This window comes from Parambassis ranga, chromosome 2 (assembly GCF_900634625.1).
Source record: "Parambassis ranga chromosome 2, fParRan2.1, whole genome shotgun sequence".
Classification (NCBI taxonomy): domain Eukaryota; kingdom Metazoa; phylum Chordata; class Actinopteri; family Ambassidae; genus Parambassis; species Parambassis ranga.
This window is the reverse complement of record NC_041023.1, coordinates 5,281,380-5,306,436: the sequence shown is the minus strand read 5'-3', so window position 1 is coordinate 5,306,436 and position 25,057 is coordinate 5,281,380. Positions and strand designations below refer to the sequence as shown.

Genomic DNA, 25,057 nt, shown 5'->3' with positions numbered 1-25,057 from the left:
CACCCCTCATCACCTCTGTCCATCCATCCATCCACCTCCCGTTCCAACATGTTTTCTTCTCCCGCTCGCTCGCTCTCTTTCCTCCCACTACTCCCTCCATTAATACCTCTCACTATCTCTGTGCCCCGAGGAAAGGAGCAGGGAGTGAGTGGAATCACTCCGACGTTGCGATCCAAGTTGAAAATGAAAACATCCGTGCGCGCACACACAAAGTTGGAAACTACTCAGCATACACACATTCATAGACCCAGAAGCAGAAACACCCACCACCATTCCAGCTCCTCCTAATAATGTGCTAAAATTCTCCAAGTGCGCTTCCAGCTCTCTTGTTGGCAACTAAAAATGAACAGTTAGCGGTTTGCCTAATGTAATTTCCTCTTTGGCCAGCTTACAGCTCGTCCGCTTTGAAACTTTACATTAAAACATCTTTTCACAAGACATTTTTTATACAATTTCCGGTGTAAGGTGAGATTCTTACACACGTTGCAACCATCCATGTTGAACCTTTGAGGATTGCACACAGTGTGGTGAGTAGTTTCCATGGAAATAAGGGAATACATTTGCAATATTCAGTTGAATGAAGGCCCTAAGCTGATGGGATCAGCCACATACGGCAACCTACTGGTGATGAGTAACATCACTGGATATTAACCTTTTGAATCACACGCTGTTTTTCTTAGATTTTAGCTTCCTTTATTTGCAGGTATCAGCCACACATGTTATTTCTGGAAGATAGAATTTTTTTCATGTGCTGTTTGCTGAGTTGTTTAGCTGTGAGTTTTGAAGACATGTCTGCCTTCTTTCAGATATTTTTTATGATTATTTCTAGCTGAAAACATGGATAAATAAGTGGCCTAATGGAGACCACCCTTTGGCCAGAATTCGTAAGCTTCAGTGTCACAGTGCAAAGCTACATTTTTTTTAGCGACTGTCTTTGTGGACGTTGTTGGAACAGAATGTACCGGCAACACATAGGGACAAACTGTCTGGTGCCTCAAGGGCATGCTGTTGTATCAAAATACAAGATCCAGCACAGCAGCCTGCGCAGATATCCACAGCGAGAGAATAAACAGTTGCAGCGCAGACTGGAGGCTGTAAACAACTCAAAGACAGATTCTGATGGAGGCAGGAGGGAGATTGATGCAACATGACGACACAGACTAAAGGGACATTCTGGACTGAATCCCTGGAGTTTATCGGCTTTTAGAGATGAAGCTGTGGGGGTAATTTCTCAGATTTTCGCATTGGCTAGAGAGGACGTTGGCTTAAGGAGTTTCAGAAATACACAGTATGATCCTCTCTGGGCAATTTAATTGTTTGGCTTGCAGTGGGTACAACATTTAATTTGCCTTTCTCTCTCTCTGTGAGTCTCACCCCTTTGAATTCTTTCACACAGAGCAGTGAAAGCAGAGACAAGAACACACTTCCAACAAGGACAATGCCAACTTTCATACAAAGGTCTAGTTTCTTCCCTGCCAAGTGTAAGATAGTAGTTATGTCACCAAGTACTGCTCTGTGCACTGACAGGGAGACACAAAAAGTGCAAACACAAACTTACAAAAAGACACAGCACTTGATGCAACCGTGATTTGAGAGTTTCAGTTTTTAACTCCCGTCCATTTTATCACTCAATGTGACCATGTTTACATGTATGTAGTTTTTTTTAAATTCAAATAATTACATTGTGAAGTTTTTATTTTATTTTATACACTTGGCTAAAGACTAGAGGACTTTTCAGACCTCAGCTGTTGCCTAATTACCCAACCACACACGCATCCATCAACTTGCTATTTCAGGTTTTCCGCTGTTTACACACTCACCAATTAAACCTGTGAACCATCATAATAATCTGTGGCAATTACTTCACATACAAGAGTAAATGTAGAACCCTGCGTGTGCTTTGATTTTTTAACTTTAAGAAATGGTGAAACTGAAATAAACGCCAACACAGACAGATGAAAACAGCTGACCTGTACCAACATTTTTAAGTAAATAACACAGATTCACAGACAGATTATAGCTTAAATAAAGAGCATGTGTTGCCAGTAAATGCTGAGAGTCTGAGAGGCTTCTGATAACAGACTAGCATTACTGTAGCTCAACCAAAACCTTATTAGCATTAGCAAGAATTCTATTAGCATCAGTCTAAAAAAATCAATATGGGAATAGTAATGGCCAATGTGTAAGCTGCTGAGCTGGTGTTTTTACAAAACCCTTCCCACCTTACTATTTCTAACCACAATATAAAGGCTGAGAAGTCATTTTTAGAAAAAGCAGCACATCTCTCTCTTTTTTAGTGTGCACCACAACATTAGACCTCCAAAAACAGATTAATAGAAGCCATTATGTCAAAATAGTGACCACTGAAGTCCTCCTTCATGATGGGAAAGAGGTTGAGAACTCCATAGTATACAACCTTAACTGTAGCAATGCACTTCTATTCACAATTCAGTATGTTGATTATCGGTCTCAGCCTTCCTTATCCTCAGATGTACAGGAAAAAAAAAACAAGCACAGTATATCCCCACATGCAAACATACTCACACACGCACACATCATCTCTATCCTCCTCATCCAGACACATGTTCTGACAGTGCCAGCTGGGCAGATTAGACGGTATGACAGTTTATTAGAGAGGAAGTGACACGAGCAAGGCGGGAAACAGCGCCAACATCACAAACACAGCCAAGTCCACTTCTGCTCAACAGAATACACACACACACAGAACTCTTCAAAAGATGCAAATGTCAAGTCTGCTACATCACGAATGCGCAGAGTAAAACTTCAGATATAAATGCATCCCACCAAAATCTAGTGCTTCGTATGTTGCTACTGCTGGAGTCCAGGTCTGACCTACAGACAGCACAGAGACTGAAGGGAGTAAGTGAAAGTTTTTTCCCCCAGCTTCTGAATATTACTAGATATCACACTGGTGGCTTTAAATGGTTCTGGCAACAAACACAAACAATTAGCATGAGCAGTGTTGCTAGCAGGACGTGTTAGGGCAAATTACTTCAGACAATGCAACCGATGTGAGCTGATTAGAGGCAGCGCGCTCTGATTACAGTCCAACCCTTTAAAAACACCCACACAGGCCCACAAACCATAGAAACCTACATCATCACTCCTAATGCATGATTAACCAGCTTTCAACAGTTAATATCATTTGTTGAGTTCTCATTGTTCTTTCATTGGATGAATAAATTCCATAACTGCTGTTGCTATGTAATGTGTTATTAACTGGAAGTGCTAATTTAATTTAATGCATTAGTTTTGCTGGGCCTGCGCTACGCTACCCTGTGCACCAAAATGTTTCTTCCTGCTTGGTTAGTTTGCATTTGGGCATGTGCTCGAGTGTGTGCGTCCCACCGGGTGAATGAAGAGTCCTCATTAGTATTTCCTCAAGACACTTGTTGTGTTATTACGATATCTACCACTGAGAGCCGGTATAATTGGACTAGAATGGGATGTGATGACTCTAAATGGGCCCCGCACTCATAGTTAGGAGCTAAATGGCCACAAAGCCTGCTGGGTAGTACTCAAAGAGAAGGACTGCCTCTTTGTGATTGGATACAACATGCATGAACCCTTTGTCTGAATTAGTCTGCTTGTTTTTCAGCCGATACAGAGTCTTGTTATTGCAGATGACAAAAACATACACACACACAAAACTAGAAGTGCATACACAATGCCAGATTGATTTAAATACGCCGCATTGTATTCTATCACTGCCACATAATGCATGACCTTTGCAGTGCTGGAAAAGCACACACATCCGCACAAATTCCCAAACACGCTGAGAGATACCACACAGTGGTCAATAAATGACACAAGCCATTCATTCCCTCATCCATCCTTCCTTTTATTTATACCTGTCTCTCACCGAGTGAATGTGATTGGCTGCTGGTGGTGGGTGGTGGGAAAATGGTGGGAAGAGAGGCGGTATGGGGGCTGCTGAGCCAGACAGAGCTCGCCAATTAGATTGATCTTGGAATGAGGGGGTAAACAAAGGTTACCTAGACAACAGTTGGCAGGGGATTTGACAGCAACTAATCTATTCTGTCTTTTTGACTTTGGCTAGAGGTATGAGGCCAGTGTGTGGTTGAGTAGACATTGCACAAACACGATGGGCGAATCAATGATGGATTGAGATGCGTACTATTCTAATCGATGCTGAGAGGAGATCACCAACACCAAAGCACACAAAACAAGGAGTACAGATTTTTAGATGTATACATTGGTGCAAGGGGACAACAAAGGGCGTGTGTGCGTTTCCAACATTTTTAAACCACCCCACTAACCTACCAAGCAACTGCATTTAAACCAGCAGCTACTGCACAGTGCTGCAGTGCTGTTGGTGATAACACCTCTAAAGTGTGTGTGAAGTATCTGCGTACCTATTGATCCAGTATGCACACACACACACACACACACACAAACACATGCAGCAGCAGCAGCAGAAAAAGACTTGTCAATATACAATCTGGAGAATACACACCTAATTGTGTTTGATCGCAGGTCGCTGCAGATCAATAGCAGCAGACGCCAGGCACACGTGTTTTAATACACAGACACGCACACATACAGTACTCATCTTACTCTTACGTAAGTGGTTGAAAATGTTTCTTAATTTAGCAGAGCACAGTTCCTCTCCCTGTTATTATCCTGTTGTTTTTACCTCACCGCTGTGTGTAAAAGGTGAACAATAATGCTGTTGCACACATGAAGCAGCAGTGGTAAAAGAGAAACCTGACATTGTGGGACATGCTGCACAAGACACCAACACTGGGAACAAAGGACCAGCAAACTACATGAACCTACAAGTTATTCACATGTAGAGAACAAAAGACTTCTGCCCTCACCCTCCCCTAACTCACACACACACACACACACACACACACACACATTTTTACTGTACACATGGAGCATATAATGTTTGCATGAAACAAGCAATCATGTTGCAGTGAGTCGAGGCATGCTGACATGGCGTGAGACTGATTGTCGGTTAGTGCCCAGAAGCAGGGTCAGGCAAGGGGAAGGGGGAGGGAGGGCGAACACACGAGGGGCAGCGGGTTCAGCTATGGAAAGTGGCAAATGAGAGAGAGTAAAGGAGAAGGAATAAACATGCTTCATGAATAATTCAATCTAGGCCACAGCCCCAGAGACACTGACTGTAACACACACACATGCTCTTGCACATGCACACACAGTGGGCAGGTCACTTGTATCGGAGGGATTACTATGCTCTTGTGACAAGTCCAATCTGATCCAGAGGAAGCCCCACAGGGAGGCAGAAGTGACAGAAGCAGGGAAAATGAGGTGCTAAAAGGGCAAGAAGTTTGGCAGCTGCAGGCTGTTACACATTATTAATCATCGGCTCCATCTATTGTTTGCCTTTTTACATATAAAGATGTTGATTCACAGCCTCCCTGCTCTCTAAATTTCACTCTGATGTCAAGTGGTTTTTAACTTTAAAAAGAAAGATGGGGGACCAAGAGAGTGTGTGATTGTTTTGATGGTATGCAACAGGCCTTTGTCTGAACATCAGACACTGAGGATGTGAGTGCTTCACTGAAGTTGTGTTGTCCATCCCTAACTGCCAGTAAATCTGGTATTATGGTAATATGAAGGGGCTCAGATGCAAAAAAAAAAAAAAAACATAAAAATAAAAAAATCTTTCATCTTCTTTCGATCCACATGACAGCAAGCGACCCTGGCTCGGTCAGATGCTCTCAGATCTGCTCGGACAGATATTTCATAGTCTGACAGCTACTTAAAAGTCTGATGTGACTTCCAAAGCATCACTTTGCCCCTTCTCTCTTCCTTCTTATACGCCCGCTTCATCTCAAAGCGATACATGGGCACTCATGTTCCAGCCTTTCATCTGTCCACCCCAGTTTCCTCATGGCAAATGGGATACTAAAGGTTCATTTCAAGCTGAGCATATGCACAAACAGGTGCAGGAGCAGGCAGAAAGAAAAGGGGAAGAGAAAAGAGAAATTAAGAGGCTGATTTGGTCAGGAGCAGCGGGGAGCGTGTCTCTCTGCGGGAGAAACCACGCTTCCATCTAACTGATAGCACTCACAGAAAAACATTTGCACACACACACACACACGCCAGAATCAATGTGTCAATACGCTTCCCAAAACCAGAGTAAATGGATTGCAGCTCACGCAGATAATATGGTTCTGTTGGTGTGTGTCTGACCCCCAGTTCTGACCTTCCTGTAATGGCAAGGTGCAAGAGGAAATGGAATTTCTTTTAAGGGATCAATAGAGTATCACATTATGATTATTATTGATGGTATGGGCTAAACTACCACCACCATGTAATCCATTACTGCTTACACTATAGTGTTAAGACACCACTGTATTTATCAATTGATGTTGCATAAATGAGTTGGGCTAAAAAGAAAGAAAACAAGATGAAAAAGGAGGAGACAAAGGTGAGAGGAAGACATACGGGGGAAGAAAAATCCATACAGGAGGACGAAGACACACACAGAGAGATGAGTGTGTCCTTGACAAATGCTGCTGTTATCTTCATGCTTTATCAGAGCTGTGCTGATCTGTGCTGCAGCGAGCAGACAGACATGCCGACATGGCTCACATCCCTGAGACATTTAGCATGGTCTATAAACCTCACACACTCGCACACACACACATACACACAGCTTATTCACATAGAGAGCTAATAGCACCGCTGCCATTATGACAGCTCGATGGCGATCGCCAAGCCATTTCTTGGTTACTGATAAAATGCATGGGCAGCCATGGGTGTAAGACAAATCACAAAGATGATGGTATTGCTTTTGTTGCCTCTTAGTTAAGAATAAAAGCTCAGGGGGAAAATGATGATGATACCATTTTTTTAATCAATTGAAAGGCCATCAGCAAGAGTTACAAGCATGGAATAGAGCCCTCCAACCACCAACCCGAGTCCAGCGATAAGCTTTGATGCTTCATTCTTCAAACTTAGTGGAATAGGGATTCCACCATGACCACCGTCTAACAAATGTAAACCCCCCCCCGACTTATTGTCCCTGCTGAGAGCTCCCTTGAAGAGAAGTTAATGATGGTGTTTTTCCTGGAAAGATTTCACTGACGCCAAGGTGAAGGGATTGCGACAGGCACCGCGCACGGCTCTGAGGAGGGGGCTGCACCAGAGATAAAAACAGCATGACAGCACAATGAGTGGCATGGTGAGATGTGTGTCCTCTTTGGGGTGAGTGTTTACATATAGCTGGCTAATTAGGATATGAAGCCTATACAGTATGTGGGGGGGAGGTGGGAAGTGATCCTATGTGCATGCGTGCATGCTAATTTGCAGTGTGTGCAGCATACACGCCACATGTCACTACACGCACACACAATCTAAGATTTTACATTGCATGTCTGTTGCATATATGTTTGCCTGCACTATACGCCTCAGGATAATTTGAAGCTATAGGATGAGATGGTGTGTGTGTGTGTCCACTCTTGGGTTGGCCCCTTTCTTTTATATTTGTTGATGCCTTCGTTGCTAAGAGACAAAAATGACGAAAGAATACATTTTTTATTCAATTATTTTGAGTAGCATTTGGCTTTTCCGTCACCACAGTTAATAGCACAGGCTACTGCCAATTACTATACTGACATGGGACACAAAATCACTACATATAATAGATACACAATAGTTTTATTCAGTAGTGGCATTTTCTAACTATCGTCATCACCGACAGCAGTAGTAATGCACAACAGTAATTTTCTCAGCCACAGAAGCAGAGCGTGATTATTATTTGCAATTATAATTTTTTTTGTGCATTTAATGTGGGAGAGAGAATCTCTCTTTTGTAAAGTAGTGTTGTGAGGATTCTTTGAGTCATCTCTGTCAGAGGCGGTAAGGACATGGTGGAGCATTAGGCACTGTAAATAATAAATAATCAATAGCTATATAGTTCTTAAGCAACATGTGGCACAAGAAGTTTGAGTAAAGTTTCATTCTTTTCTTTTTCAGAGGATTATTTCATCTTGTATTACATTATTCACACATTCAATCATATGGAAGTCTTTGCATTCTGCTCCGCGCTGAAAATCCTCGGGGCTCTTAAAGCGACTGTAAATGGGCCTATTAGAGACTGGAATTGAAGAAATGCTATTTTGCATGATTGTGAGCATGACAAGAGCTTGAGAAGAAAAACATTGTTATATATAAAGCAGCCTGAGAGGCAGAAAGGTATAGAGCAGCCATGGGGAGAGGGTGATTATGTGAAGTTGGGAGAGGAGTGAAGTGTGAAGTAATGAGGCCAGAATGAGGGCTGCAGCTGTGTTGTGTCCAGCAGAACCCCCCCACACACACACACAGAGAGAGAGAGAGAGAGAGAGGCCGACACACACACGCAAACACACACAAAAGCCAGTCAGCCATGGGGACTCCAGAATGACAAAGTGACAAATGTGCCTTTAGGGAGCAGGGCAGCAGGAATTGAGTTCTGCAGGGTTAGACGAAAACACAAATCCCACAACACACGCACACAGACAAGGAAAGTTGACTGTGTGAAGACAGAGAGGAAGTGATGTACTTCCAGTTACACACGCTGTATGAACATCATCTCATCTGTGTCTCTGCATCTTGTCATCGTCCGTCAGGTTGGAGCACATGCATTTTTGACAAGCTGCTCTCAGTCACACCCTCCTGAGAGCTTGACCATGTCAACCTACTGCATTCTCTCCTGTATTGATTTATACTTTTTCCCCCTTTCACTTTGTTTGTTTTGTTTGGTCCCTCTTATCGGGGGTGTTTTAAAGGCATGCTTTGGGTCAAAGACGCACACGAATGGAAGTGGAAAAAGAGACGGTGCGACAGTGAGAGGCAGAGGATAGAGAGACAGAAAGAGGGAGATAAAGAGGGGAAGAAGAGATGAGAGATAAGAGGTTTGCCACCAGGGGCTATTGCCTTTCTCACACTGTGTATTGACTTGGCCTATTAGGGGGTGGGATGCAGTGCTGAACATGTATTCCCTCACACACGCTTCCCTACGTTTGTGCTTGTATGTTTGGTGCGGTTTACATTTAAGAACTGATCAAACAGAAACAAAGTCATATGGAGCACACAGACACAGCAGCTGGCTGCTGATGTATCCTGTGCCTATGCACTAATTGGCATCTTCCTCCTGTGAGTTGCAGGGAGGGTCTCAGACAAACACACACACACACACATATGCACAGCTGAAGGACGCAGGGGCATGGGAGAAGCCCAGACAAGCGGGAAGAAAAGTGGAGGGGAAGCAAAGGTATTGATCAAAAGGAAGGAGCGGCATAAATGAAGGAGAGGAAGACGGAGAGATTCAGGCGTTAAGAGGAATGAGGGGAGCAGCAGAAGACAAGTCAAGGGGAATACGGAGAGGAACGAGGCGTAATCCCCCCATGCAGAGTTTAATGGTTGGGCCCAGCGGTGGAGGACGCTGGCAGGAGGTCCCGAGGATGGATCGATCCAATCCCTCAGACAGGGGTGGAAAACTTTTGTCTTTGAGAAAGAACGGCTGAAGGATGAAGAAGAGTGGTGAAGACAAAGAGAAAGTAGAAGCAAGGGTGAGCGAGCGAGCAAGAAAGAAAGGAGAGAGAGAGAGAGAAAACTAGAGGCAGACTCAAGAGGGTGAAGAGCCAGGGTGGTAGGAGTAATAGGAATTATCTCTGTAATGCTGTTTGGCCATGCAGAATGCCTGGGCAACGCAGAGCAGGGAACACGCTGAGCGTGTCACCCAGAGTGCCAGTCAAACTTTAATTACAGGTGCAAACACATGCATGCAGAAACACCCTCTAGGTGATCCAATCCATTCAAAGTACACAGAATAAAGAAACTATTATGTAACTAATGCTCAGCCTCAGACCACATTTTACACATTTCTTACACTCTTGAAGAATTTTTTACTTCTTTAATCACAGACTCATGAAAATATGTCATTAAATATGTGGCATACCATACCTGCTAATATCAGTAAAGAATGCGATGTCTCCATTAACAACACATGTCACGATCAGAACATCATACACACTGCAGTTAAAATGCAGCACAAACTACACAAACTATGTGGCTTTCTCTCCCGGTGGATTTTCGAAACCCCGTGATCTTTCATTTACGGACCTTCTCCCTTTATGTTCAGAGCCTTTTTTAAAGGCTGATAACATTTTCCCACATCCTATCCATCTCCCATCACTCACTTTTACCACCATCCCTTCATCCCTCCATCCCTTCTCTCCCCCTCCTGGTGTAAATCACATCAGCGAGTAGAGCAGAGCGGAGAAATCCCTTCTTTCTGTGGGAGGAGATTAGGAGTGAGCACAGACAACTGGATTTAAATAAAGATCACCTTCCCTACAGTGTCTCATCCCTGGAAGGAAGCAGGGATAGACTCACCGTGGACATTTAGGATGTGTGACTGTGCATGAGTGCAGTAAAAAAAGAGGTGAAAAGAGAACAAGAGAGAATCTACAGCCTGCGTGTGTCTGCATTATAAAAGCAATCTGCAAGAAACATCTCGACCGGCATATAAAATGCGATTTCTTTTCTAAGCTGGCAGAGTTCTGAGAACAATCATACAAACACACACACACACCTGATAACATGCAAATACTGACACCTGAAGGTCAGCAGCAGCTCTCTCCTGCTGAACTGTAATGTATCGTTGCCTGAGAATTTACTGTTTGTTCCTGAGCTGGCCTTATCGGAGGCGTCACATGGCGTGAACCCCTCCCCTTGCTGTAAATTTACTTCCTACGTACTGATCGCTCCCATAACAACCTGAACTTCCATTTCTGTTCCATGTAACTTAGGTTCTCTTTGTGTTTAACATAATGCTGTAAGGTGATGAAGTGATAGGTCACTTTTTTTGTATTTATCTGTGTTTTCAGTCACTGTTTTTCATCCTGCTGTCTTCTATCAATCGCTGTTTGAAGCACCAAAATGACTTAGAAGCAGATCAGGGTCTGGGTCTCGGTTGCTCCAGGAACAACTCACCTCCCATCTAAAATATGATTTGTGGCCTAAAGAGAAGCGACAGTGACTACACAGTTTGTCTCAAGTCTCACAGTGTGAGATGCCTCGAGGCTTTGAGCAATCACAGTGTGAGGCTATAGATGGATGGTGTACAGACACCAGAGCCCCTTGAGGCAAAATTATGATTTTCATATAAATAAAACTGACTTGACTTAGTAGGAGGATTTAATACGACACATTATCCCAGCAGGCCTGGTGATTCATTAGTTTTAAACCTTGCTTTGGTGGCACTTTTTAAAACTTGCAAGGTCAGTAGACGGCGGCTTATTTGACCTGTGATGTCATCATAACAAAAACACTACTTTACTCTCATGAGAGTAATGATGACATACGAATGTGAAGTTAGCTTGACCTTTAAATTGACACACAGGCTTTAAAAATATCTCCTAAGGCTGTGGGACATGTCATTTTTTTATTTTTGTCATTTCACCAATATAGTGAATACACATAGTAAAATACACATGACAGGTAATCAATGAATAAACCGAACACCAACCGCACTGAACATCAGCTTAGGAAAGTAAAGATCAGTTTAGCCCCAACCAGCAGCTATAATCCCTGCTTTCTTCTGTCAGATGTAGATTACATGTAAATGTAACATGGACTTTAAGAAAAAAACAAACCTCAAATCCCTTACAAACTTACACAAACAAACTAAAACACCCAAACTTTGTACTCAGGGAACGAACAAAAGAACAAACCAGAGCTAAAATCAGAGCACTCAACATGCATCATTTATAGCGTACACTGGGTTTCACTGAATTACAGGCCCTGTTTCTGGTAGATTGACCTCGAAACTGTGTTCTCATAAGGACACTTTCAACACTAATACTGGCTGTCGCTGCATTAGATTTTTCACAGTTAATTCTGAATTTATGTACAGTCCTGTTGCTCTGTAATCAAAGAGGCAGTTTGTGCATTCATTTAAAGTGTTATTGCATGCTTTACTTATTGCCACTCCATTCATTCTACTCTGTTTACATTGACTTAATGAGCACAAGAGGCAATTTCTCATTCCACATTTTCCTCTGTAGTATTTTTTTTATCTGTTCTTAAACAATGCAGTCAGCACACTCACACAGAGGAACTCCATCATTTCCTGACTTCCTGCACTTTCTCTCTCTGAGGAAATATTTCTGATTCTGTTTCATGTCCCCGGCCATGTCCAGGCCCTTTCAGTGGGGGCAATGGGCCTGACACTGTTTTTTTGCTGAGAAAAGTGATGCATGTAAAAATTTGATGAGACATTTTTCTGTGTTTAGGCTTTTTTTTTTTAGCTGGAGGTAAAATGAACCTAAAGTGTTAAGGTCCTGGCCTCAATCAAAATGAGGGAGGTAAGAGGAGAACAGAGATTCAGCAGAGCTGGGATCTGCAGAGCAGAGAAGCAAAGAGGGAAGAAAGGAGAGTTTGAAACTAGAGAGACAAAAGGGGGACAAAGGCACCGAAACATCAAATGACAGAAGATGTAAGGAGCAAGAGGAGACATGTAGAGAGTAGCAAAATATCAGTGCAGAAGCGAATGGACAATTACGTTCTAATGGACAGACAAGACCGAGCTCAGTACCTTCACAAAGGGAAAGAGGTCTGAGAGCGAGTATAAAGTATGTGAAGAAGTACAGGGGGTATAAAAAGAGAAGAAGGGGACAGATAGGAGGAGGAGGAGTGTTGTTTTGCTCGCCGGCCAGGTCCTCCTCTGGCCCATGATTCATTGCAAATGAAATGTCACCCTGGCAGGCAGTAATGCAAACCGGCCCACTCCCCTGCAGCCTAATTGAATTTTACAGCCATATAAACAACAGTCAGCCAGCAAAGAGAGAGAGAGAGAGAGAGAGAGAGAGAGAGAGAGAGAGAGAGAGGGAGAGAGAGAGAGAGGGGAGAGAGGGAGGGAGAGGTATAAGTTATTGATGCTGGTGTTTATAGGTGCAGGCTTCTGATGTGCCATCAGAGAGTGTGTAAGGGCCTCTGGGGAACCATAGGACAAAGCACACAGATGGAGGGGACGCCAAAGCAGGCCTGCCACTAACATGACTCCCTCAGGACACACGCTAAAAAATACACACATAACCATGACACTAAACCTATCTGCGCTTATAGAGACACACATTCGCTTAACACGCCATGATGCTTTTACCAGAATTAGTTTCAGCTACCAGCACGGACCTCGCAGTGGTTTCCACATAGTTTCATAGAAAGGTTCCAGGAAAGGACTATGGATTTTGGAACTAATTACCTAGAAAGCCTTTTGTAGAAGTATGCAGCAGGTCAGAAAAACATGCAAAAAATGAGAAGCTGTAAATTAAAGCAATCTACTCAACAAGAATGGAGATTACAGTACTTTGTTATGAAGAGTATTGTAGTGCAATCATTTTTATGGAAATAACAACACACACACAGACACACACACACACGCTTCCCTGACACTTGTGTAAACTGTCCTAGAGTGTGTTCTCCCCTGTTGGTTAAGTAAGATGTGCTGGCAGAGCTTTTTCTGCAGGTGACAGCCACTGAAGGCAGTATAGAAACAATCAGCAGTGTCCCCTCAGGCAGCCCTGCGGGCCAGGTCAATTTGTCCTATCCTAACAGAGGACATCACCTCCCTGACAACCAGGCAAGCTGGCAGACAGACAGGTTCCTGCAGCAGTGGTGGGTTTCTTTGATAAATTAGATAGAAGAAAGTTAGCTAGACATTATAAGACATTTAAAGGGACATTCAGCTTTAATTCCAGTCAGATCTTCCTTAAAATTACTGGTCTCCAGAGGGATTCCCACCCATATATTGAGAAAAATTTTACTGATGTAATTTCTCTTCCATGGTAATACAGCTGAACCAACCATGGATTGATTAAATGACCTTTTGTAGGGCTCCCTGACCACTGCAATAACCACCACCAGCTAGGAAAAAATGTTAACATGCAAACAGTATGTCACTGGTATCTCCTGGCCTTACTGATGGTGCTTTACAATGCAGAGCACTCATGTCATTTTTTTCATATTATCCTTCCTCATTTCTGTCAACAATAAGCACTTCTACCAACATGATGTGGCTGCAGCTAAAACTCCAGTCTGCTTCCATTTCATCCTCAACCTGCCAACATATCACACAAAATGTTTTCCTTCCTCTCTCACACATAGAAAATGTGTCCATCAGTCTCCCTGCCTCGTTATTCATATTCCTATTTAGCAGCAACTCTGCTTGTTTTTGCCGTCTGTCCCTCGTCTGCCCATCTGTCTTTCAGTTTAATAGTCGACTGTCTGGTCTATCTACTTCTATCTGGCTTACAACTGCTGCCTCATAAACCGGCATGAGATTTATCCTTGTGCCAAATGAGAGTACCGACACAGGATGGATGAGGCTGGCTGGATGAGACAACACAGAGGGAAGGACAAATAAAAGCAGTGTGTGTGTGTGTGTGTGTGTAAGCATGTGCATGCATTTTGATGGTGCTGCTGTCAAGTCCACTGTTAGACAGTAAATATCCATCACATAACAAGCTGCCACCTGGGGTTTAATTAATGTGTTTTATATTTTAAAAATAAAATGTTGGATGTATGTTGGTGAGCGACTGAAGACGTGGGACAATTTTCACATGTGTGAGAGTGTATTTATGCGACGTGTTCCTGGCTCAGCAGGACTCCAGCCCTCCCTGCTGTCTATGACCTTCCCTCCAAGCAAGCGGCCCCATTTCTCTCCTTTCTCACCTCCTGGCTCTCTCATTTTCTTTCCCTAAATCCCTCCAATCTGGAGTCTTCTCCCTCTCCCCCCTTCCTTCCATCCTGGCCTCTGTCCTCCCTTGATCTACCAGTCCTGCTCTCCGTCAAGACTGGATGATGCTTGGAGTCCTTGATCCAGAGCATAAATACACCATCCATCACCGCCGGCAGGGCCAGTTAAAACCACACGACACACAAACCTATGACTGGGTTTTAGTGAGTGTGTGTCCTTCCTACTGCTGGAATGTCATTCATACACACACATACACATACACACCAACCAAACAAAACAAAAAAGTAAAATGTGTGATCAACCGTGCTTATACACACACTCATCGTGTGAATAAGTTCCCATGATGAAGAGCAGTCACACATTCAAGCGCACACACCACAGCGGAGAGTCCAAACTCCAAACATGCAGCTTGTGTATGAGCTGGTCCATCATCAATAGAGCTTCTGTATGAGTGTGCTGTGTGTGCACTGCCTGGCAAAAATTCTACATGGACACGCATGTGTGAACTTGTGTTTTCCCCATGTCTGATTTTTCAATCTGTGCAAACACGGCGACGGTTCACTGAACCACGCAGGCCCTCACTGTTCCACACTCCGTCCTCTCACTGTGTCCCTGTTTGTGTGATGGATGATAGGAAGGGAAAATAACTAATTCAACAGTAGATTTACATTGTTCTGGAGGGCAAACAACACACAAAGAGACAAAAAGTCAGGAAAAAAGGTGTCACCTAAAAATGAAAACTACCCATGAATTAGTGTCACATTTTCTATAGACAGGATATAATGGCTTCAAAATCATAATCAATACACCATGTTCTTGCCGAGTTCAGTACACTCAAGGCTTGTAATGTGACTGTGAGTATAATGGACACTGAATCATCAATTACACTTTGATAGCAGTGTTAAAAAGCTTTCCTGTCAAAATCACTTTAGGAGTGTATTTTCCATGTGCCTTAATAAGACATTCATGTTGAATATAGACACAAGACAAATGAGAGGAAAACAAAGTAACACAGGGGACACTTTTGTTTCCTCTTTTCCATCCTTTAGAGATGCTTTTGAAAAGATTTGATTGTCTATTCAGATCGTGTGGCCTGTTTTCCTCTTTGTTGCGCTGTGCTATTAATGAAAATGAAACCTCATCAAGCCAAGACAGCTTTGAGTCTTCTAAGCCTGTCATCTCTCAGTCATATACTTGAAAGAACCGCTCTGAGTTTCAGTGCGGTAAAGTGAGGTAAGTTGTTTATGTTAAGTAAGATAAAAACAGCTTATGGCACAAAGTGGTTTATATGTTACAGAGCTGGGTGGTTAGCTTGCTTCAGTAAATATGGCAAAAATATAGCAACATGTCCCATCCTTAAAGAAGTTCACAACTCCCTTATAGGACCATGAAACAAGAAATTGGGAACTACCAGAGTTACAATATCTCCCCCCTCCCCCCCATAACCACCTCACGCCTCCCATCTCTCGTTGCGCCAGTGGACCAGAGGCTCTGCAGGAGACCTCTATACCACAGTACAGTGGAAATGTCACCCATAACACTCTCCTCAGGATGCCAATCACTTCACACTGCTCCCCACCATGAGCATTTGTGTGTGTGTGTGTGAGAGAGAGAGGGAGAGAGAGAGAGGGAGAGAGAGTACCAGGAAATGATGATGGGACACGTCCATGTGTGTAAAGCATATGAAACGATTATTGACAGTGTGTTGAAATCCTTCACATCTCTACCAGAATACAGAATGAGATTTAGCTGTTTTTTTGCTCAGTGATGTGTGCGCCTGTGAGCTACAGGTGTTTGTAGAAGTATTCATGATTATACATCATAACAATGAGCGTATGTGTGTGTGTGTGTGTGTGTGACTGTACTGAGTGGTAAATAGGCCTTGGTTAGGCGTGAAGGCAGAAACAGATGGAGTGGGTTATGAACAAATAACACACATGAGCCTGTGAGGGAGTGGGAGTAAGCCCGTGTCTGAGAACGCATATGTAGTGTTGTTTGTTTCTATGTGCATGTGCTGCATATGAGTATGTGTACATGCAAACGCACATGTCTACGAAATCCTGGTGTACATTTCCGTGCATACGTGTGGGCGTGTGCGGTTCGGTGTGAGCCATGTAGGGGAGAGGATTTGGAGCGCAGAGGCGCAGGTGTCCCTGGAAATGCCATCCTTTTCATTGGTATGTGGGTTGCGTGTGTGAATGCGTACCAGTGTGTACAAGGGAGGGTGCGTGATAGGGAGGGTGATGACAAATGACAACAAAATGAGGAAGGCAGGGGGATGGAAAGCCAAGCTGGCAAAGGCTGGCATGCCAGGCGCACTGTGGAGCCAGGGGGGCGGGCACTCTGTCCTCACTGCAGGCCCCTCAGCCGGGCTGTGAATACAGAGACAACAGCCGGCACACACACACAGAGTAGGCTCAAACCGTGATGGCATCACTGTTCGTCACACACAAACACACAAGGTAAACATTTGCCTGGATGCATAATAACGCACATGAAGGTTTATCTCTAATGAATAACAAATGGATTAAGAAATCCCCCTTAAGATCCGTGGGTGAATTAAAAGGCTTTTCTCATTTTTGAAAATTGTCTATGAAGATAATTATCCAACATTACAAAATAAGACCTAAGTATAAGGAAAACTAAAATCAGTTTAACTTTTTAAAGATGCTTTAAAGAGACCTCTACACCTAGAAATCTATAGCATAAAACAAAAAAGGGTATCTACCCAAACAAAAGTGTCCTTGTGAGGGACAAGTCATAGAAGTTTGTGATAGAGTGTGACTAATGAAACCAGCCACTGTATCAATCTCCAGTTGCAGCATGTTGGCGGAGTGCACATGTCTACACACACACACACACACACAGGGGTTTACTACAGAAGAAGTGTGTATCTGGTGTATTTGTCTAATTTAACAGGAACTAACCACATGCAAACAACAACAAATGATCAATCATTTATTTCTAGTATCATTAAATTCACAAAAGAATGTGAAGAGGGTTTTCATTTTACATGCTTTGTTGATACTGAACAGCCATCAAATGTAACTGGGGTCCAATGCATATGTGTTTTCACACCATGTGACACTCACTTAACGGCCTGTGACTTCCACATGTCAACAATCTAAAATGGTTTAATGGTCCTCACCACTGAGCCAGTGGAGCCACTTAAATGACTGATAACACATCTTTAAGGCTAATTCTATAAACCCAGCTGGCTCTGCCTTCACATTTCTACCCACCTTAACATATTTAATTTTTCATTTCACTCAGCGAGACTGATAATTCTAAAAATAATGACATCCCTGTTCAGACTTGTATTCTAATAAGTGTATGTGCGTGCGCCGCTCGGCTCACCAGCTTTCACCCGTTCTGACAGAATAAGTACATTTCACTGAGGTTAAGTGGGGCCAGACAGATCTATACACTGATCCCACATCAATTTTGAACAGATGGAAAGTTATTAGTGGAGGTTGAATGGGGATAGAAAGAGGAGATGGTGGGACAGCAGGGCAATTGCTCAACACTCACACAATATCCTTTTTTTTCTTATTTTCAATATCATGGAGAAGAAAGAGGGGGAAGGGTGCACTGCCAGGTACTGTGGCAGGCATGTGTGCTTATTTCTTGCGTAATCTTAAAACCTTTTTCTATTCTTTCTCCCTGGAGGCCAAGAAAAAGAACTCTTTGACTTAAAAAATCTTGCTGCCTGTGCACAGGCGCTCAAAAACACTTGTAAGCTTTCAGCCTCCCTCTGCTGTGTCACTTCAGGATACAGGGAATTACACAGTCTGACATAATCAGAATTTATCTTCAAGCTAAGACGCAGCACATCCTCACCCAACCTTTCATGTGTCAGTGGTTCAGCTGGGATTCATAATCTGCACAAAATGGTCATTACACTCACTTTCTGTTCATTAATGTTTGTTGCTATGCAGCACTGGGTTCTAAAGTACATGTTTTTAGGGTTATTCCTACCAAAACAGACTTATCTAACACACACACGCTTAACAGTTCAATATATATAATTTAGTTTAGAAAATACAAGCATTCTGTCACAAAAGGCAGGTTTGTAAAAAAAACATACATTTAGCTGAGTGAAAATAACATGGTCCTCTCACCATAAGTCAAATAAATATGTTTCCTAGCAGGAGGAAAATGGTGCTGCACTTATCAGCTGTGCTGTTAATCTACTCTCAGTGTTCCATTTTGATTTATAAACTATTGTCTCCCCTGTACATCATTTCTATTTGCTGCTGAGTAACACTATTTCTTAACAGGGATGTTTTTACATTTTATTATACCAGTATTTACCATGATTTAAGTCTAAAATAAGAGCCTGCGGTACCTGCAACCAACACTGCAGTACTCACACACCACGTTTAAAACAGGGAGGGAAAGTGTCAAAAAAAGAAGCAGCTGTCAAACAATGTTTGTCTTAATAATACCTTTTTATTCCTCACTAACATCACAGCTGTCAAGTATGGAATGGCTTCTCTTATGGGATACGTCTGTGCTTTGCTGAGTGTGTGATTCAGCTCAGTGGTCATGGATAAGCTGGGAAAAAATGAGGCTGTCACGTCAGGTGAGCTAGCAGCATGATTAAGCTGAATGTCAACCTTTTCTAACTTTGATGCATTCATGTTTTCTGTATTTAATTTATGAGTGTGGTGTGGAGGACTGAAAGTTTTAAGAGGAGGCAGAGGAGAGAGAAAAGATGCAGATGTAGTGGGCAAGGATCCGTCCTGGTTGAGTCAGGACTCATCATCACAGCAACCAAGAAAATGGCAGAAAAACTTGTTGCATATGCAGATGGGAGTTGTACAGTTGAAAATAAAACTAATGCCTGAGTGCTAAAACTAGGGATGTCCCGATCAGGTTTTTTTGCCCTCAAATCCGAGTCTGAGTCATTTGATTCTGAGTATCTGCCGATACCGAGTCCAGATCCGATACTTTCAGGATTCTCTATAAAGGCACTCATTGCAGCAGTGTGTGTGTGTGCGTTTCACGCTGCCGCCACACTGGGAGATTTCACACACACAGCAGCTCATCGAGGTCTCGAACCCAGGACCTCTCGCACCAAAAGCAACTGTCATATCCCTACACTACAAGACATAGAGCCACCCTGCATAGAAGGCATTAACTTTGACAGCCCTAACAAAAATATATGCCTGATCGGAAGGGTAATATCCGATTCCGATCGAGTCTGAAATCACGTAATCGCGCCCGATTTCCGATCACGTGATCGGATCGGGACATCCCTAGCTAAAACTGCTGCAGCTCCAAACAAGAGCAAATCCCCACTGACATCCATGTAAAAATGCAACTATTAACCCCTTAACATACTTATCAAACCTTCATTTTCTCAAAACGTTCCCCTGTTGTCCTCTCTCTCTTTCCGGTTTGTATAACCACTCTCCCTTCTTTCTCATTTCTCAGTCACCTCTCAACAGCATCATTATGTGCGGGCCTGAAATCATCCTCAGCTTTTACAACTCATATTTTATGCATACAGCGCTTATGCAGAGTGACTAACAAACAGTGCAGCCACGAGAATTCAGTGACAGCTCTTTTTTTGCAATGCTGTGTATTCCCCTGCCTATTTTTCTTCCTTTTCCCTTCCATACCTATTAATGTTCTCCTTTCCTTCTGTCTTTCCTTCACTCCATCCTTCCTCATTCTCCCTTGCTGAAGGAAAGCAGGGGAAGAATGAACAGTGAGTGCTTGGCCTCCCTCCAGCCCACATTTTCAATATCCAAGGGACGTTTTAATGGTCCTTCTGCGAGTGAGCATGCACACAGACGCTATGTGGGAATGTTCCTACATTTATATTAGTGTGTGAATGCTCGCTGGTCTGTGTGTGTGCTTGTGCTTCTCTGCCCACTTGTTGTATGGCTGGTCAGCAAAATAAATACATCAGATGCCGGGCTCAAAAGAACACATTTGTCTTTATCCCAGGAGACTGTGAATTATTTAAAATGAAAGCTGAGGGGAGGGATTACTAACAGAAGCAGGGTGACGTGGCTGGAAAGGAGAAAGATGGAGATGGATGGGGGTGAGGGAGGAGTCGGGGACCAGATGGGCAAGGGTGGCACCTGGCCAGAAAGAGCTGGTAGAAAGAGAAGGGGTAAAAAAAGAGAGCGAGAGAGAGAGAGAGAGTGGAAGGAGTCAAATGCTGAAGAGGGAAGAGTGGAGTAGAATGTAGAGTTTATATGTAAAAGCAAAATTCATCATTTATTTAAAAACTGCAGGGTCAAATAAAAGAAATAAGACTTGTTGAGACATGAAGAGTTAGTCTGGCTTGATTAGAACATGATGAGAAGTGACAACAGACAGAGGGGAAGACGAGAGCAACAGAGGGAGCGACTTCAGAAACATATGATTGGGCACTGGTGCCAAATATTAATCACACACAAATACACAAATACACACACACACACACTTAATTCTCCACACAAACACATCAGATAGATCTCCATGCTTCTCCACCAGATTTCAGGCTGTTAACCTGCCTCACCCTGTCTCACCCTGCCACATGGCCCTCACAGGAGGGGGAGAAGGACAGAGGGTGGGAGAGACAAAAGCAGCATGTTACATGGAAATATTTAAAAGAAGCAGAACAGAAAAACAGAAAGAAGAAGAAAGCAAACAAACTGGTGTGTTAGAGGAAGTCGTGAAGCACTGGTGGGATCAGTGGGATAGATATTAAGTACACAGCCTTTTGGCAACACATGGGACTGCATTGGGGGTAAATGGGCGTGGGATAAAGGCACGAGGAGGGGGAAGAGGAAGTGGGGAGTTGGGGGGAGGAGAAGGAAGGCGTGTAGTAAATTACAGAGGGAAGGAGAGCAGTAGGAAGGAATAGCAGGGTGGTGAACATGCAGGAGCTGGATTGTGGAGCAGCAAACAACAGAGATAATAAAGGAATCAGCTGAAGGCATGTGCCTCACTCACTAATTATACAGAAAGAGCAGCCTGCTTTAATTAGAACAGGATGGAGCTTATGAGTGTGACAGAAACACACACAAGTACGCTCGCACATGAAATGCAGCATTTACAAGGTGGAATATTACATAATTTATTTCCCCCCCTGGTCTGTTCCTGCTGGTGGCTCTTTATAATGAGAGTGAAGAACATGTGTGCGCTCGTCACCGCGAGTACATGTAGAGGAAATTGGTGAACACATGTGGGGTCAAGACTTGGACGGTTTAACACAGTATCACCGCCCTCATCTTCCTCTCATCTTATGTCACAGTAAGTACAGTTTATATAATAAAAAAAGAAAAGATGCAGCACCTTGCACGGGTCTGCTGTCTGCTAATAATCTCTGCAGCACAACACTATCTGTTTACACCATTATCAGTAGCTACTCCTGGCTATTCAATATTATTGACCTGCACTGAGACACTTAGTGCATGTGCACTCACTCAGTTAAACAATTACACCCAGGAGTAAATAAGACGCGCAAACTGTATACAACACACACACACACATTATTTGCACATTAATGGTTATGTTTTGCCTGCTATGCATGTATAATATTTCACGGTAGTTACTCATGCATGTCCACCATTTAGGCGTGTTTGTGACGTACAAGTCAAACTTTCTGTGATCTCACTATTCATTTGTATCAGGCTCACACACAGACTGAATCTATCTCCCACACACAGAATGAAATCAACCGCAGTGTGTGCTGCAGATGCCACAGTGCGCTGCCGACTATGTGTGTCCTCCTCACTATATGTGTGTATGAGCAATCCCAGCACAATTCCTCAGTTTAGTGGAGCATTACTGCTGATCAATAGCTCTGGTGCATTGGGAGATGTTGGGGCTTTGGCTGCATATTCATAGCATTACAGGAGGAGAAGTGAGAAACAAGGCCCTACAGGGGCAGTGTGTGTGTGTGTGTGTGTGTGTGTGTGTGTGTGTGTGTGTGTGTGTGTGTGTGTGTGGGTGTGTGTGTGTGTGTGTGTGTGTGCATGTGTGTGGATACAGTGTGAATGTGTGTGGCTGTAGACCACTCTCATAGATAATGACATTCTGTCACCTAGTAGACCACACTCTTAGTTGCTAAACTGCACTCGGGTAAGGTTGAGCACCGAACGGAGCAGTGTGACATCTCTCTCTGCCTCTGCAGGCTACGGCATCCTTGTCCCTTTGCTCTTTTGGCAACACGCCCAGCCTGTCTTATTCTCTCTTTTTACTCCTTTTTTTCTTTTTTTTTTAAAATGTTACATTTTCTGTCTTCTTTCTCTCTTCATCTCAGTGTTTCTTCTTCTTAGCACATCTGCTGGTTTGTCTATTCGTCAGGGTTTAATGTCCTTGGCTGAGCTTTTATTGTCGAAAAAGCATTGTTGGTAATTACAAAAAAAAAAAAAAAAACAGGTCAGGCAGCACATACATTGTTAGCACGCAGACCCACCTGCCAATATCATTGAACAGTTCTTATCTCAAACTGTCAAACAGTTGCTGTCGGACCAGAAATTCTGCAATGCAGCCAAAGTTCAGCGTGACTTATGATCAACGTTTAGCATTTTTCTAAACAGCTGAATGTGTTCTTTAGAAAAACAACTGGAGATGCAGCACATTTGCCTCTTTCTTTAAATATTTAACAGCTCCTTATAAAACGGTGCACTTTCGTCCTTTTGTTCTTTGTATGTTTGTTTTTCATACATATCCCACATCTAACGCTTTATTAAAATTAAAACCAGCAAGAAACAAGTGCAGTTGTATTTAAATAAATGTGTCACGCCATTTGATCTCTTCTAACAACACCAGAGCAGCTGTTACTCTGTGGTTAGTTAGATCCATGGTATCATTACTGTATATAAGGTATTAGACAAATTATCGGCAGATTTTAATTGTCATTGACTTATACAGCCTGCAGCGCATTCACTGATACTGAAACAAGGACAGTATTCTTCTCCTCTCTTGGATTCAATGTGCTCAAACACAAAATGAGCAGCAACACTGAAGGATATTCAGCAGAAAACTGAAAAATACCACTGAACCCCTCAAACTGATCAAATGCTGGTTGGTTGCAAGTCTTGCAGTAGTAAGTAATTTTCTACAGCACTGATAAACACTGATGAGTGATTATGATGTCTATAGCATGTCCCTAACACACACACACAGTTTTTGAACAAGAGCTTAACTAAAGTGTGTAAATGGAATACACACAAGTGGCAACCTCCGGCTGAGGCATGTGTTAAAAACTGTAGTTCATGCTACAACCTCTAGGGGCTGGCTCCAAGAGCGAGTCATTTGAAATGCCCAATTTTACAGCAGAACTGTTTACAGCCTGGTCTAAAAAAACAATGATAAGTTACTATTTAATAACAAACTTTTTATATAACTCATTAATTTTAATTATATTAGGTTGCATTTTAAAATTACAGGTACAGAGCACGCGTTCCTCACCTCCACCCACGCTTCGCCTTGTTTTGCCATTTACCATAAATGAATTTGCATGAAACCTTTTGAGTTTTTACATTTACTCCTACACCTCTAATAATCCACACATTTCAAGAGAACAACAGAAAAGTAAAGACAAGCCAAAACAGAGAATTACAGTATCGACAAGAAGCTCAGCAGGAACGATTCTCATTGCTGGATTAGCCTTACAATTCACTGGTACAACACAGAAGAAGATGTAGTTCATTTTAAATACACAGATCAGATCTCAGCAGTCCTTCTAAATTACTTTCTCATTACAGTACACACAGTCTGCTGTCCAGTGACTCCGGCACCCACGCTGCATTGCACAATAATGCAAGCTGGAGTGTGAAAACTAGCAGCAACAGTCAGTCGATTGAACTGCTGCTGTTGTATGAGCAATCGTGACAAAACAGTCTAATACTGTACATATCTGTTTACGTCAGTGTGCGACGCCCTCACGACGCCCACTGCATTTCGTATGACAATGCTTTGTGTAGGCGTCTTTGTGTGCTGCCATGACATTTGTGTTGTTTGACTCCATAGGACATCGTGTTCACACTCTTCAGACTTACGGTTCACATACCGCACCTTCACCTACACATCGATTTGTGTGACAACTTGTGGACATACGTAAGTAAAAATGTAACACCAGCAATAAATCAACGTCTTTACTATTGACAAACGCAGGACTGAAACTGTGATAGAAAGCCTGTACTGTATCGAAAACAAGAGCAGTCACAACTGTTCTCTTTGTTTCAGCACTGTTCATTCCTCTTTGTGTCCTTGCTAACATCCTCTTCACTCCTACAGTAACATATTTTCACCATCTCTGTGTTAATACAGGTCAACCTGGCATTCCAT

The 25,057-nt window shown here is 42.9% G+C and overlaps 1 protein-coding gene across 1 annotated transcript in view; it reads right to left on the bottom strand.

Moving 5' to 3' along the window:
• The window catches only part of epha10 (EPH receptor A10), a 108,842-nt gene that overhangs the window by 54,503 nt on the left and 29,282 nt on the right, over positions 1-25,057 (bottom strand). The gene's annotated exons all lie outside the window — the stretch shown is intronic.